Consider the following 17467-nt stretch of genomic DNA (forward strand, 5'->3'; position numbering starts at 1 on the left):
AGTATGTCATATAGCTCTATATTATATTATTATATTATTATAGCATCACATATAGCTCTATATTATATTATTATAGTATGACATATAGCTCTATATTATATTATTATATTATTATAGCATGTCATATAGCTCTATATTATATTATTATAGTATGACATATAGCTCTATATTATATTATTATATTATTATAGTATGACATATAGCTCTATATTATATTATTATATTATTATAGCATGACATATAGCTCTATATTATATTATTATATTATTATAGTATGTCATATAGCTCTATATTATATTATTATAGCATGTCATATAGCTCTATATTATATTATTATATTATTATAGCATGTCATATAGCTCTATATTATATTATTATAGCATGTCATATAGCTCTATATTATATTATTATAGTATGTCATATAGCTCTATATTATATTATTATAGTATGTCATATAGCTCTATATTATATTATTATATTATTATAGTATGTCATATAGCTCTATATTATATTATTATAGCATGTCATATAGCTCTATATTATATTATTATATTATTATAGTATGTCATATAGCTCTATATTATATTATTATAGTATGTCATATAGCTCTATATTATATTATTATAGTATGTCATATAGCTCTATATTATATTATTATATTATTATAGTATGTCATATAGCTCTATATTATATTATTATAGCATGACATATAGCTCTATATTATATTATTATATTATTATAGCATGTCATATAGCTCTATATTATATTATTATAGTATGTCATATAGCTCTATATTATATTATTATAGTATGACATATAGCTCTATATTATATTATATTATTATAGTATGTCATATAGCTCTATATTATATTATTATAGTATGTCATATAGCTCTATATTATATTATTATAGTATGTCATATAGCTCTATATTATATTATTATAGTATGACATATAGCTCTATATTATATTATTATAGTATGTCATATAGCTCTATATTATATTATTATAGTATGTCATATAGCTCTATATAATATTATTATAGCATGTCATATAGCTCTATATTATATTATTATAGTATGACATATAGCTCTATATTATATTATTATAGTATGTCATATAGCTCTATATTATATTATTATATAATTATAGCATCACATATAGCTCTATATTATATTATTATAGCATGTCATATAGCTCTATATTATATTATTATAGCATGTCATATAGCTCTATATTATATTATTATATTATTATAGCATGACATATAGCTCTATATTATATTATTATAGTATGTCATATAGCTCTATATTATATTATTATAGCATGACATATAGCTCTATATTATATTATTATATTATTATAGTATGACATATAGCTCTATATTATATTATTATAGTATGACATATAGCTCTATATTATATTATTATATTATTATAGTATGACATATAGCTCTATATTATATTATTATATTATTATAGTATGACATATAGCTCTATATTATATTATTATAGCATGTCATATAGCTCTATATTATATTATTATATTATTATAGTATGTCATATAGCTCTATATTATTATATTATTATAGCATGTCATATAGCTCTATATTATATTATTATATTATTATAGTATGTCATATAGCTCTATATTATATTATTATATTATTATAGTATGTCATATAGCTCTATATTATATTATTATATTATTATAGTATGTCATATAGCTCTATATTATATTATTATAGTATGTCATATAGCTCTATATTATATTATTATATTATTATAGCATGTCATATAGCTCTATATTATATTATTATATTATTATAGTATGTCATATAGCTCTATATTATATTATTATATTATTATAGCATCACATATAGCTCTATATTATATTATTATAGTATGACATATAGCTCTATTATATTATTATATTATTATAGCATGTCATATAGCTCTATATTATATTATTATAGTATGACATATAGCTCTATATTATATTATTATAGTATGTCATATAGCTCTATATTATATTATTATAGTATGTCATATAGCTCTATATTATATTATTATAGTATGTCATATAGCTCTATATTATATTATTATATTATTATAGTATGTCATATAGCTCTATATTATATTATTATATTATTATAGCATCACATATAGCTCTATATTATATTATTATAGTATGACATATAGCTCTATATTATATTATTATATTATTATAGCATGTCATATAGCTCTATATTATATTATTATAGTATGACATATAGCTCTATATTATATTATTATATTATTATAGTATGACATATAGCTCTATATTATATTATTATATTATTATAGCATGACATATAGCTCTATATTATATTATTATAGTATGTCATATAGCTCTATATTATATTATTATAGCATGTCATATAGCTCTATATTATATTATTATATTATTATAGCATGTCATATAGCTCTATATTATATTATTATAGCATGTCATATAGCTCTATATTATATTATTATAGTATGTCATATAGCTCTATATTATATTATTATAGTATGTCATATAGCTCTATATTATATTATTATATTATTATGATGTGGAATTATTAAAAATTATTATTGTACTTGTATTGAATTATTGTACTAACTCCATTTTAACCTTATATTGTGACAATCCTCCATTTTGTCCTCCTAACCTGACTTCTTCAAATCCTCCATTTTGTCCTCATGACTTAACTTGTTCATTTTAAAACTACCTTACATGACTGAACTTCTCAACCCAATTAATACAGTAGACAAAGACCGTGTTTCCTACAAGGACAAGTACCAGGAGGTGCTGGCTACTCCTTAAGACTTGCCGGCTACTCCTTAGGACTTGTAAGATAGTATAGTTTGAAGGCCACGAGAACACAGTAGTAATGAAATGTTCTATTCATAAGAGACCTTGCACCTGGACATGAGGCCTGATATCACTGACTGTGTAAAATGACGCTCAAGCCCCCCTTTCCACCGAGTAAACCTCATGCTGGGAAAGATGGCGCCTGAGCCTTCTGTCCACACCCTTGTCCAGAACAATACCACCTCCCGGTGGGAGGACACCTAGCTGGTCACTCAAACCCCTGAGCCAATTAATAATATTGGTGGGTGGACACGAAGTTAGTCACATAATGTTTAATCCAATCAATGATGTTTATTTGTTATTATCTGATATTCAATGATGATGTCATTTTGCTTTTAAAAAGATCTGCACAACTGTTTTCCAACCAGATTGTATTAAATTTTCTGAAGTGCTTTTAACCTGAACTCCATGTGTCAGTGTGAGCTTACTTCTGCGTATACGCAATTTAATCATCTCAGATTTGGACAGGAACAGATAGACTTTGAACATTTTGGTTTACTTTCAAAAAGTACCATAACAACTTGGCTCCCAACGTGGGGCATCGGGCTATGGCCTCTGGCCGGTGAGCCGTCCTAAGGAAGATGCTGTTGGACGGGGGAATCCTGGGGGTAGGAAGGGAGATTGATCACCTCCAGATACACGGTAGAGACTTCTGCAGAGCCACCGGTACGTTCCGGCCCCTTTGATTGACCCGTCCACGTGTCTGTGACTGCTTCCCGGGAGGACATCAAAGACAGGTAATATCTTGCCCGGTGTCTCGTTACTCACTTGTTTACCTGCATTTTAGTCTATCTGTTGCCTGGGTGTGTTTGAATTGTGTTTGAATTGTTTGCCTGTTTCCCCATTTTGAGATAAAGGGGGGGTGGACCTGCAGGGGATTTGCCTGGGGTTCTGTCTTGCTTGTTTTCCCCTTTTTGGGATAAAGGGGGGTGGACCTGAGGGGATTTGCCTGGGTCTTCGGTTTGTCTGTTTATCTGTTTGTATTTTACCTCTTTTGGGATAAAGGGGGGTGGACCTGAGGGGATTTGCCTAGGTCTTCTGTTGCCTGTTTTACCCCTTTTAGGAACCACGGTGCTGTGGTTGTAGGGAAAAAGGGGGGTTGACCTGTGGATGTGTTCCTGGGGGTCATCTTTTCCTGTTTAACTCTTTTAGGAGCCTCGTGGCTGGGGCTGTAGGGAAAAAGAGGTGTGTTGGATCTGTGGAGATTGTGTAGACTCATAGTTTCCTGGGGATCCTTCTTGTGTCACTTTGATAGCCTAGCTAGCTTCTCTGTGCACGTTACTCTGCTTGCAGAGTGGTGGTACCCTCCAGCTTTGAGCGCTGAGCTGGAGCCATTCCAATTTTTATTTTGTGGTGTGTGAATTCGGGCAGGCATTGCTGTCTTCATCACCACGGAGTAGTGGGACTTATAAAGTGGGTCTTTATAGGGGCACTACAAGAGTGAGGGTAGCGCAGACACTATTAGTGGGCTGCTGTGACGAGGGAGGCATATGGATTTCGGACCGGTGTTAGTTGTTATCCTTGGCCGTTGGTAGTAAGATACTACGGGATTGAGGGAGGTGACTTTGGAGTAAGCACACGAGTAAAGGAAAGGAATTACTGTTGATTTCATTTGAACTGTGATGCATGCACTGTATTTCAACTGTATTGTTGTCTTGTCTGTTTAATTAGGAGTCTCATGAACTCCTGTGTCTGTCTCTAAGGATTTCCTTACCTTTTTATCTTTTCTACACTTCCTATACTATTATTCTATCCTCTCCTATTTCTATTGTGAGAGAAGTGATTGGTCACACACTTCTCACCTCCAATTAGTGACTAGTCTACGTTTTGGGAAGACGCACTGGGGGGGGACCCACCCCTCTCGAGTGTCAGTCCACCATTGTAGACACTGTTTAAAACCTTTTCCCCCTATATCTGGGACGCCTGTATAGGAGGGGAATGGAACAGGGTTAGAAAAGCCCAATAAGGGCTGGCTAGCGCGTGTGATCTAGTTGAAGATAGAGATTGCTAAAGTGTGTAAAATTGCTGTGCCTTCATGTGGTAGATTACTGACAGAGAAGAAAGCAAGCTTACTGGTACAGAGTAGCAATGCTATTCAGCAGGAAGGTAGGGTTGAGGAAGAACTAGATCACAAAGGGTTAAGAATGTATGTATATTATAATAATTGTTTTTGTATTTTGTGTTAGCCATTACCCTGGTAGAGGGTGGGGGTTTTGTATTGAGTTTCACTGAAGAGTATTATTAAATGTTGTGTTTTTGTGTCCCTTTGCTTTTGCAATAATTGTAACGTAACTGTCTTTCCAGCGCTGACATGGTTAAAAAACTTCATGCTGGCTCTCTCCTTGCCTTCTGTGAGACGCGAGGGGGGAGAGGGAGGGGTGACATTCCTGGTTTTTCAGTTCAGCGTTCAGTAAAATTATTCAGAAACTAATAAGATTTAGCAATGGAACAAAGTATTTTCTCCAAGACTGTTGTATAAGATAAGGAGTCAGGGATGTAGCTCAGTGTTTATTACGAAGGCTAGGAAAGTGAATCTGATGCAGGAATAGAGAATTATTTGGACGAGTTAAAAATGTAAAGGCAAGTGTGATTTGTTGCATTGCTATGCAATGTGGATAGAGGGAATATGCAAAGTTGTTAAGCTAGATTGTGAAGAGGAAAAGTGATTAATGGCTGTAGGTATATTGTTTGCATTCCGTGAGTTTATTTATTTATTTTATTTATTTATTTATTTTCCGCCCGTGTATTGTGTCATGCTCATCCTATCTTAAAGACATGCTGTCTTCCTTAATTCCCATATATTATGAACAAAAAGGTTACGGTTACTAGGATTATCCTGCTATTAGTTTCCCTGTGTCAGGAAGGTGTCTGTGACAAGTATTGGTTAATATGTAGATAGAATATATATGTCTATCGTTTCACGTATAAGTAACAAGTGTGTTTTAGCTTTGTGTACAAAGATTGATAACATGCTGAAAGAAGGGTTATCTTAAAGAACATTTACTAAAAGAAAGTTCTAATAAACTAAGATTTCTTGAACAAATGAATAAGCCAAGTTTAAAGACTGACTAACATAATTTTTGTTGTAAGCCCAGATATTTTATTATTGCATATGCGTAGGAATTGAGACTTTGGGCATTATAGTATATTAATTCTAGATCTGTTACTAGCAGCAAGTGCTTAGCCTTATGCCTATCCCACGCATGCTTAAAACACTTCTACTGAGTTAACCTCTACCACTCCAGTTGGAAGGCTATTCCATGCATCCACTACCCTCTCAGTAATGTAATACTTCCTGATATTATTTTTAAACCTTGGTCCCTCTATTTTTGAGACTATGTCCTCTTGTTATGGTAGTTTTCCTTCTTTTAAATATAGTCTCCACTTTTACTGTGTTGTTTTCCCTTTATGTATTTAAAATGCTTTTATCATATTTCCCCTGTCTCGTCCTTTCACCTAGCTATACCTGTTAAGATCCTTTAACCTTTCCTGGTGAATTTTACCCTGCAATCCATGAACCAGTTTAGTAGCCCTTCTTTGAACTCTCTCTAAGGTATCCATATCCTTCTGAAGATATGGTCTCCAGTACTGTATCCAGTACTCTAAGTGAGGTCCCACCAGTGTTCTGTACAATGGCATGAGCATTTCCCTCTTCCTACTGCTAATACCTCTCCCTATGCAACCAAGCATTCTGCTAGCATTCCCTGCTGCTCTATTACATTGTACATTGTCATTAACAGCCAGAAACTGGAGTACAAGAAATGTGAATTAATGTATAGCCATTTATAAGCTTAACAAAATCTCCATTATCTTTTCCATTTATTTTGCAGAAGGCAATGTTATTTGTCTATTTTGTATGTTTTAAAAATACATTATCAGTGAAGAGTAGAATAAATTTTATCCCATTTACGAGACATAAAATTGTGATAATGTATATTTGTGATATAAGTAGAAATTACATTTTGAGATGTTAGATATAAATTATTAAATTAAGAACTAGAGTCAGGGATAGCGTCTGTCTCCGCGGGCACAAGACCCCGTGTGGAGAAGTGGTGGGCAAGCCATCATGGGCCACCCATGGGAGTGAAACGTTCGAGGCTTGTGGAGACAAGATGAGCATGTTAGCCTTTTATTATTTTTCTCTAGGGAAAGCATAGGGCCAGTTAATAGTTGTTGTACATGGGCTATTTGCAGCCTCCATTGCATTTCTACCTAGTCTTGATTTCTGATGTATCCTCCATTGCTACATCACCTGTCTGCTCCCTTACCTGCCCACCCCCGCTTATTCCTCCCACCGATCCCTCCCCTTCATCTGCAGTCCCCCACTTTCCCCTACTGCCCCTCCCTCTACTCCACCTTCTCCTCCTCCTACTCCTCCTTCCTGCTCTTACTCCTCCCCCTCTTCCTACTCCTCCCTCTACTCCACTTTCTCCTCCTACCCCTTCCTCTACTCCACCTTCTCCTCTCTCCTCCTACTTCTCCTCTTCTCCTCCTCCTACTCCTCCCTCTACTCCACCTTCTCCTCTCTCCTCCTACTTCCCCTCTACTCCTCCTTCTTCTTCCTACTCCTCCCTCTACTCCACTTTCTCCTCCTACTCCTCCCTCTACTCCACCTTCTCCTCTCTCCTCCTACTTCCCCTCTACTCCTCCTCCTACTCCTCCCTCTACTCCACCTTCTCCTCTCTCCTCCTACTTCTCCTCTTCTCCTCCTCCTACTCCTCCCTCTACTCCACCTTCTCCTCTCTCCTCCTACTTCCCCTCTACTCCTCCTTCTTCTTCCTACTCCTCCCCCTACTCCACTTTCTCCTCCTACTCCTCCCTCTACTCCACCTTCTCCTCTCTCCTCCTACTTCCCCTCTACTCCTCCTCCTACTCCTCCCTCTACTCCGCTTTCTCCTTCCACTCCACCTTCTCCTCTCTCCTCCTACTTCTCCTCTACTCCTCCTTCTCCTCCTCCTACTCCACCTTCTTCCCTCTCACTCTATCCGCTACTCATTCTTCCATCTCCCCACCACCATATCTGTATCCTTTATATGCTTCCTCCCTTCTTATTCCTTACCAATTTCCTCCACTCATAGACGACTCTGCCTCTACCTGACAACATTATATTTTGAAGAAAAGTTGCTCTGGCCACTCTTCCGCCACTTCCCAGGGGGGAATACCACACTAACGAAAAATTAAAATTATTCAGACATGAAAGAACTGTTTTGGGCACTCTCAAAGAAATAGTGCGGTCCTGACCCAGATTCCCATGGAAGTAAGACACCTGTAAGGGAGGTGGCTGTCCCTCATGTTTTTTCTACACTAAGTCCCCAGAAATCTCATGAAAGGAACCTGACTCATTAGAACAAAACATGAACATTCAATTTACAGATCTCTACAGAGGGGGGTCAGCAAGAGAACTGTGAATAGAAAGACAAATACCCCCCAATCTCACACAGAAATAGGTGAGGAAACCTCTTCTACTGCTCCTCATGGTTGCTTTGAACAGATGAAAGAAGAAACAAGACACCTTTCAACAGAGCATGCAGTAGCTTTACCAGATCCTGACTCCACTCTGTTTGCGGATAAAGAGGAAAGGTACCATACTGGATTTGCTGTTGCTACAGAAGATCAGGTACGTCAAGCACCTTCACTTTCCTCACTCACATCTGCTCAAGACGCTGAATTGACAGCCTTCTCAGTGGCATACAAAATGCCTGAAGGAAGACATGCCAATATCTACACTGACTCAAGACATGCCCTGGGTGCAGCACATTATTTTGGATCAATCTGGAAGATAAGAAGCACCACTCAGCTGACTAAAAGCTGCCAACCAAGCCACAAGTGCACCAAGGGAAGTGGACAGAATGGTGTCCGCTAAAGAAACTTCTATACTCACCATGTAGATCCTACCTACAGATCTCAAGCTTCTAAGAGAATGACAAAGCAGCTACTGACCCTGAAGAAATACAAAGCTGGAAAAACAGAAAGGGGCAACCCTTGAAGACGGGCTGTACTCCAACGCTCTTAAGCTCTGTTTACCCAAAAACATGTACTGGGCAGTGAGCCCATGGAACTTTATACCTATCCAAGACCCTCATGAACTCTTTGATCTCTAAAATACCCCTAAGCACCTAGCTAACTCTCAATATCCCTTTCAAGAATCCAGATGACAAAGAGCTACTGGGTCAAATATGCACTAGTTATCATAGACATTTTGTCAGGATGGCCAGAAGCCTAGCCGGTCATCAATGTGACATCCAAGACCATATACCCAGTAATGCATTGTGAAAGTTGCAGAGATCACTCAGTGGATTCATTGTTCCAGATTCAAGACTCTCTCTGCAACATGAGAAGTGACATTTGTTGATTTTGACACACTTTTGACTCTAAAGAAAAAATGACTTGTTAAATAAAAAGATACCAGCAAGTAGGTGTTTGATGGCCATAACAATGCCTGACCACCTGCCATCGATGGAAAGCCGAGGACCCCAAAAGGAGACCTCGTGAAGCTAAAGAGATCCAAACGCCAAGCTCCCTCAGGATTATTTGCCCATCCTGAGTTTGTGGTGATATTAACATTGACTAAATGATCCGAGTCCACCTACGCTGATGTAGCGTGGGACAGGTTTAATACTACAATGCATAAGCAAATGCGCCCTAGCCAAGGTTATTATGTCCATACACATAATACATGACAAGGTACTCTTGACACACCACATTCATGCTTCAGAACATAAAGAGGAGCACCCCTCTAAAGGGAAAGTTTGATTGATATATATATATATTGATGCCATAGGTGTGCCAAGGGGGGGTACCAGATGATTTTGCAGTAAAAGGAAAGTTTGAGTCCATTTTCCCAACCGTCACTGCTAATAATAATAATAATATTTTGATTTGCATGTATTATATCTATTGCAACCAACAACGTTTACCTGTCACCATGACTACTTGTGCCTATATTCCAGATAACACAAGTCCATATGGTAATGTAAGCTTGTCTATTTATGATGTCCCTCTGAAGAACTAAGAAGACTTTGAGAACCGTTACTCCAGTCATTTTTGTGCCTTTGGGTTAACACGTCTTCTGATACTAACATAATAAAGTTTTATCTCTTAGAATCTAACATTTCATAGGGGGGACTGATGTGGAATTATTAAAAATTATTATTGTACTTGTATTGAATTATTGTACTAACTCCATTTTAACCTTATATTGTGACAATCCTCCATTTTGTCCTCCTAACCTGACTTCTTCAAATCCTCCATTTTGTCCTCATGACTTAACTTGTTCATTTTAAAACTACCTTACATGACTGAACTTCTCAACCCAATTAATACAGTAGACAAAGACCGTGTTTCCTACAAGGACAAGTACCAGGAGGTGCTGGCTACTCCTTAAGACTTGCCGGCTACTCCTTAGGACTTGTAAGATAGTATAGTTTGAAGGCCACGAGAACACAGTAGTAATGAAATGTTCTATTCATAAGAGACCTTGCACCTGGACATGAGGCCTGATATCACTGACTGTGTAAAATGACGCTCAAGCCCCCCTTTCCACCGAGTAAACCTCATGCTGGGAAAGATGGCGCCTGAGCCTTCTGTCCACACCCTTGTCCAGAACAATACCACCTCCCGGTGGGAGGACACCTAGCTGGTCACTCAAACCCCTGAGCCAATTAATAATATTGGTGGGTGGACACGAAGTTAGTCACATAATGTTTAATCCAATCAATGATGTTTATTTGTTATTATCTGATATTCAATGATGATGTCATTTTGCTTTTAAAAAGATCTGCACAACTGTTTTCCAACCAGATTGTATTAAATTTTCTGAAGTGCTTTTAACCTGAACTCCATGTGTCAGTGTGAGCTTACTTCTGCGTATACGCAATTTAATCATCTCAGATTTGGACAGGAACAGATAGACTTTGAACATTTTGGTTTACTTTCAAAAAGTACCATAACAACTATAGTATGTCATATAGCTCTATATTATATTATTATAGCATGTCATATAGCTCTATATTATATTATTATATTATTATAGTATGTCATATAGCTCTATATTATATTATTATAGTATGTCATATAGCTCTATATTATATTATTATAGTATGTCATATAGCTCTATATTATATTATTATATTATTATAGTATGTCATATAGCTCTATATTATATTATTATAGCATGACATATAGCTCTATATTATATTATTATATTATTATAGCATGTCATATAGCTCTATATTATATTATTATAGTATGTCATATAGCTCTATATTATATTATTATAGTATGACATATAGCTCTATATTATATTATATTATTATAGTATGTCATATAGCTCTATATTATATTATTATAGTATGTCATATAGCTCTATATTATATTATTATAGTATGTCATATAGCTCTATATTATATTATTATAGTATGACATATAGCTCTATATTATATTATTATAGTATGTCATATAGCTCTATATTATATTATTATAGTATGTCATATAGCTCTATATAATATTATTATAGCATGTCATATAGCTCTATATTATATTATTATAGTATGACATATAGCTCTATATTATATTATTATAGTATGTCATATAGCTCTATATTATATTATTATATAATTATAGCATCACATATAGCTCTATATTATATTATTATAGCATGTCATATAGCTCTATATTATATTATTATAGCATGTCATATAGCTCTATATTATATTATTATATTATTATAGCATGACATATAGCTCTATATTATATTATTATAGTATGTCATATAGCTCTATATTATATTATTATAGCATGACATATAGCTCTATATTATATTATTATATTATTATAGTATGACATATAGCTCTATATTATATTATTATAGTATGACATATAGCTCTATATTATATTATTATATTATTATAGTATGACATATAGCTCTATATTATATTATTATATTATTATAGTATGACATATAGCTCTATATTATATTATTATAGCATGTCATATAGCTCTATATTATATTATTATATTATAGTATGTCATATAGCTCTATATTATTATATTATTATAGCATGTCATATAGCTCTATATTATATTATTATATTATTATAGTATGTCATATAGCTCTATATTATATTATTATATTATTATAGTATGTCATATAGCTCTATATTATATTATTATATTATTATAGTATGTCATATAGCTCTATATTATATTATTATATTATTATAGTATGTCATATAGCTCTATATTATATTATTATATTATTATAGCATGTCATATAGCTCTATATTATATTATTATATTATTATAGCATGTCATATAGCTCTATATTATATTATTATATTATTATAGCATGACATATAGCTCTATATTATATTATTATATTATTATAGCATGTCATATAGCTCTATATTATATTATTATAGTATGTCATATAGCTCTATATTATGTTATTATATTATTATAGTATGTCATATAGCTCTATATTATATTATTATAGCATGACATATAGCTCTATATTATATTATTATAGTATGACATATAGCTCTATATTATATTATTATATTATTATAGTATGTCATATAGCTCTATATTATATTATTATATTATTATAGCATCACATATAGCTCTATATTATATTATTATATTATTATATTATTATAGTATGTCATATAGCTCTATATTATATTATTATAGTATGTCATATAGCTCTATATTATATTATTATAGTATGTCATATAGCTCTATATTATATTATTATAGTATGTCATATAGCTCTATATTATATTATTATAGCATGTCATATTGCTCTATATTATATTATTATAGTATGACATATAGCTCTATATTATATTATTATAGTATGTCATATAGCTCTATATTATATTATTATATTATTATAGCATCACATATAGCTCTATATTATATTATTATAGCATGTCATATAGCTCTATATTATATTATTATAGCATGTCATATAGCTCTATATTATATTATTATATTATTATAGACTGACATATAGCTCTATATTATATTATTATAGTATGTCATATAGCTCTATATTATATTATTATATTATTATAGCATGACATATAGCTCTATATTATATTATTATAGTATGTCATATAGCTCTATATTATATTATTATAGTATGTCATATAGCTCTATATTATATTATTATAGTATGTCATATAGCTCTATATTATATTATTATAGTATGTCATATAGCTCTATATTATATTATTATAGCATGTCATATAGCTCTATATTATATTATTATAGTATGACATATAGCTCTATATTATATTATTATAGTATGTCATATAGCTCTATATTATATTATTATATAATTATAGCATCACATATAGCTCTATATTATATTATTATAGCATGTCATATAGCTCTATATTATATTATTATAGCATGTCATATAGCTCTATATTATATTATTATATTATTATAGCATGACATATAGCTCTATATTATATTATTATAGTATGTCATATAGCTCTATATTATATTATTATAGCATGTCATATAGCTCTATATTATATTATTATATTATTATAGTATGACATATAGCTCTATATTATATTATTATAGCATGTCATATAGCTCTATATTATATTATTATATTATTATAGTATGTCATATAGCTCTATATTATTATATTATTATAGCATGTCATATAGCTCTATATTATATTATTATATTATTATAGTATGTCATATAGCTCTATATTATATTATTATATTATTATAGTATGTCATATAGCTCTATATTATATTATTATATTATTATAGTATGTCATATAGCTCTATATTATATTATTATATTATAGCATGTCATATAGCTCTATATTATATTATTATATTATTATAGCATGACATATAGCTCTATATTATATTATTATATTATTATAGCATGACATATAGCTCTATATTATATTATTATATTATTATAGCATGACATATAGCTCTATATTATATTATTATAGCATGACATATAGCTCTATATTATATTATTATAGCATGTCATATAGCTCTATATTATTATAGCATGTCATATAGCTCTATATTATATTATTATATTATTATAGTATGACATATAGCTCTATATTATATTATTACATTATTATAGCATGACATATAGCTCTATATTATATTATTATATTATTATAGTATGTCATATAGCTCTATATTATATTATTATATTATTATAGCATGTCATATAGCTCTATATTATATTATTATAGTATGTCATATAGCTCTATATTATATTATTATATTATTATAGTATGTCATATAGCTCTATATTATATTATTATAGCATGACATATAGCTCTATATTATATTATTATAGTATGTGATATAGCTCTATATTATATTATTATAGTATGTCATATAGCTCTATATTATATTATTATAGCATGTCATATAGCTCTATATTATATTATTATAGTATGACATATAGCTCTATATTATATTATTATAGTATGTCATATAGCTCTATATTATATTATTATATTATTATAGCATCACATATAGCTCTATATTATATTATTATAGCATGTCATATAGCTCTATATTATATTATTATAGCATGTCATATAGCTCTATATTATATTATTATATTATTATAGCATGACATATAGCTCTATATTATATTATTATAGTATGTCATATAGCTCTATATTATATTATTATAGCATGTCATATAGCTCTATATTATATTATTATATTATTATAGTATGACATATAGCTCTATATTATATTATTATAGCATGTCATATAGCTCTATATTATATTATTATATTATTATAGTATGTCATATAGCTCTATATTATTATATTATTATAGCATGTCATATAGCTCTATATTATATTATTATATTATTATAGTATGTCATATAGCTCTATATTATATTATTATATTATTATAGTATGTCATATAGCTCTATATTATATTATTATATTATTATAGTATGTCATATAGCTCTATATTATATTATTATAGTATGTCATATAGCTCTATATTATATTATTATATTATTATAGCATGTCATATAGCTCTATATTATATTATTATATTATTATAGCATGTCATATAGCTCTATATTATATTATTATATTATTATAGCATGACATATAGCTCTATATTATATTATTATATTATTATAGCATGACATATAGCTCTATATTATATTATTATATTATTATAGCATGACATATAGCTCTATATTATATTATTATATTATTATAGCATGACATATAGCTCTATATTATATTATTATAGCATGACATATAGCTCTATATTATATTATTATATTATTATAGCATGTCATATAGCTCTATATTATTATAGCATGTCATATAGCTCTATATTATATTATTATATTATTATAGTATGACATATAGCTCTATATTATATTATTACATTATTATAGCATGACATATAGCTCTATATTATATTATTATATTATTATAGTATGTCATATAGCTCTATATTATATTATTATATTATTATAGCATGTCATATAGCTCTATATTATATTATTATAGTATGTCATATAGCTCTATATTATATTATTATATTATTATAGTATGTCATATAGCTCTATATTATATTATTATAGCATGACATATAGCTCTATATTATATTATTATAGTATGACATATAGCTCTATATTATATTATTATATTATTATAGTATGTCATATAGCTCTATATTATATTATTATATTATTATAGCATCACATATAGCTCTATATTATATTATTATATTATTATAGTATGTCATATAGCTCTATATTATATTATTATAGCATGTCATATAGCTCTATATTATATTATTATATTATTATAGTATGACATATAGCTCTATATTATATTATTATAGTATGTCATATAGCTCTATATTATATTATTATAGCATCACATATAGCTCTATATTATATTATTATAGTATGACATATAGCTCTATATTATATTATTATAGCATCACATATAGCTCTATATTATATTATTATAGTATGACATATAGCTCTATATTATATTATTATATTATTATAGCATGACATATAGCTCTATATTATATTATTATATTATTATAGCATGACATATAGCTCTATATTATCTTATTATATTATTATAGTATGACATATAGCTCTATATTATATTATTATGTTATTATAGTATGTCATATAGCTCTATATTATTATAGCATGTCATATAGCTCTATATTATATTATTATATTATTATAGTATGACATATAGCTCTATATTATATTATTATATTATTATAGTATGTCATATAGCTCTATATTATATTATTATATTATTATAGTATGTCATATAGCTCTATATTATATTATTATATTATTATAGTATGTCATATAGCTCTATATTATATTATTATAGCATGTCATATAGCTCTATATTATATTATTATATTATTATAGTATGACATATAGCTCTATATTATATTATTATATTATTATAGTATGTCATATAGCTCTATATTATATTATTATAGCATGTCATATAGCTCTATATTATATTATTATAGCATGTCATATAGCTCTATATTATATTATTATATTATTATAGTATGACATATAGCTCTATATTATATTATTATAGTATGTCATATAGCTCTATATTATATTATTATAGCATGTCATATAGCTCTATATTATATTATTATATTATGACATATAGCTCTATATTATATTATTATATTATTATAGTATGTCATATAGCTCTATATTATATTATTATAGCATGTCATATAGCTCTATATTATATTATTATATTATTATAGCATGACATATAGCTCTATATTATATTATTATATTATTATAGTATGACATATAGCTCTATATTATATTATTATATTATTATAGCATCACATATAGCTCTATATTATATTATTATATTATTATAGCATCACAAATAGCTCTATATTATATTATTATATTATTATAGCATGACATAGCTCTATATTATATTATTATAGCATGTCATATAGCTCTATATTATATTATTATAGCATCACATATAGCTCTATATTATTATATTATTATAGCATCACATATAGCTCTATATTACATTATTATATTATTATAGCATGTCATATAGCTCTATATTATATTATTATAGCATGACATATAGCTCTATATTATATTATTATATTATTATAGTATGTCATATAGCTCTATATTATATTATTATATTATTATAGTATGTCATATAGCTCTATATTATATTATTATATTATTATAGTATGTCATATAGCTCTATATTATTATATTATTATAGCATGTCATATAGCTCTATATTATATTATTATAGTATGTCATATAGCTCTATATTATATTATTATATTATTATAGTATGTCATATAGCTCTATATTATTATATTATTATAGTATGTCATATAGCTCTATATTATATTATTATAGCATGTCATATAGCTCTATATTATATTATTATATTATTATAGTATGTCATATAGCTCTATATTATATTATTATAGTATGTCATATAGCTCTATATTATATTATTACATTATTATAGTATG

At 29.3% G+C, this 17467-nt stretch overlaps 2 protein-coding genes across 5 annotated transcripts in view; both read left to right on the forward strand.

The window, feature by feature from the left end:
- LOC134575162 (zinc finger protein 250-like) overlaps positions 1-17467 on the forward strand; it is a 752315-nt gene that overhangs the window by 149661 nt on the left and 585187 nt on the right. The window lies entirely within an intron of this gene.
- The window catches only part of LOC134575160 (zinc finger protein 257-like), a 207318-nt gene that overhangs the window by 91735 nt on the left and 98116 nt on the right, over positions 1-17467 (forward strand). The window lies entirely within an intron of this gene.

Source organism: Pelobates fuscus, chromosome 10 (genome assembly GCF_036172605.1).
Source record: "Pelobates fuscus isolate aPelFus1 chromosome 10, aPelFus1.pri, whole genome shotgun sequence".
Classification (NCBI taxonomy): domain Eukaryota; kingdom Metazoa; phylum Chordata; class Amphibia; order Anura; family Pelobatidae; genus Pelobates; species Pelobates fuscus.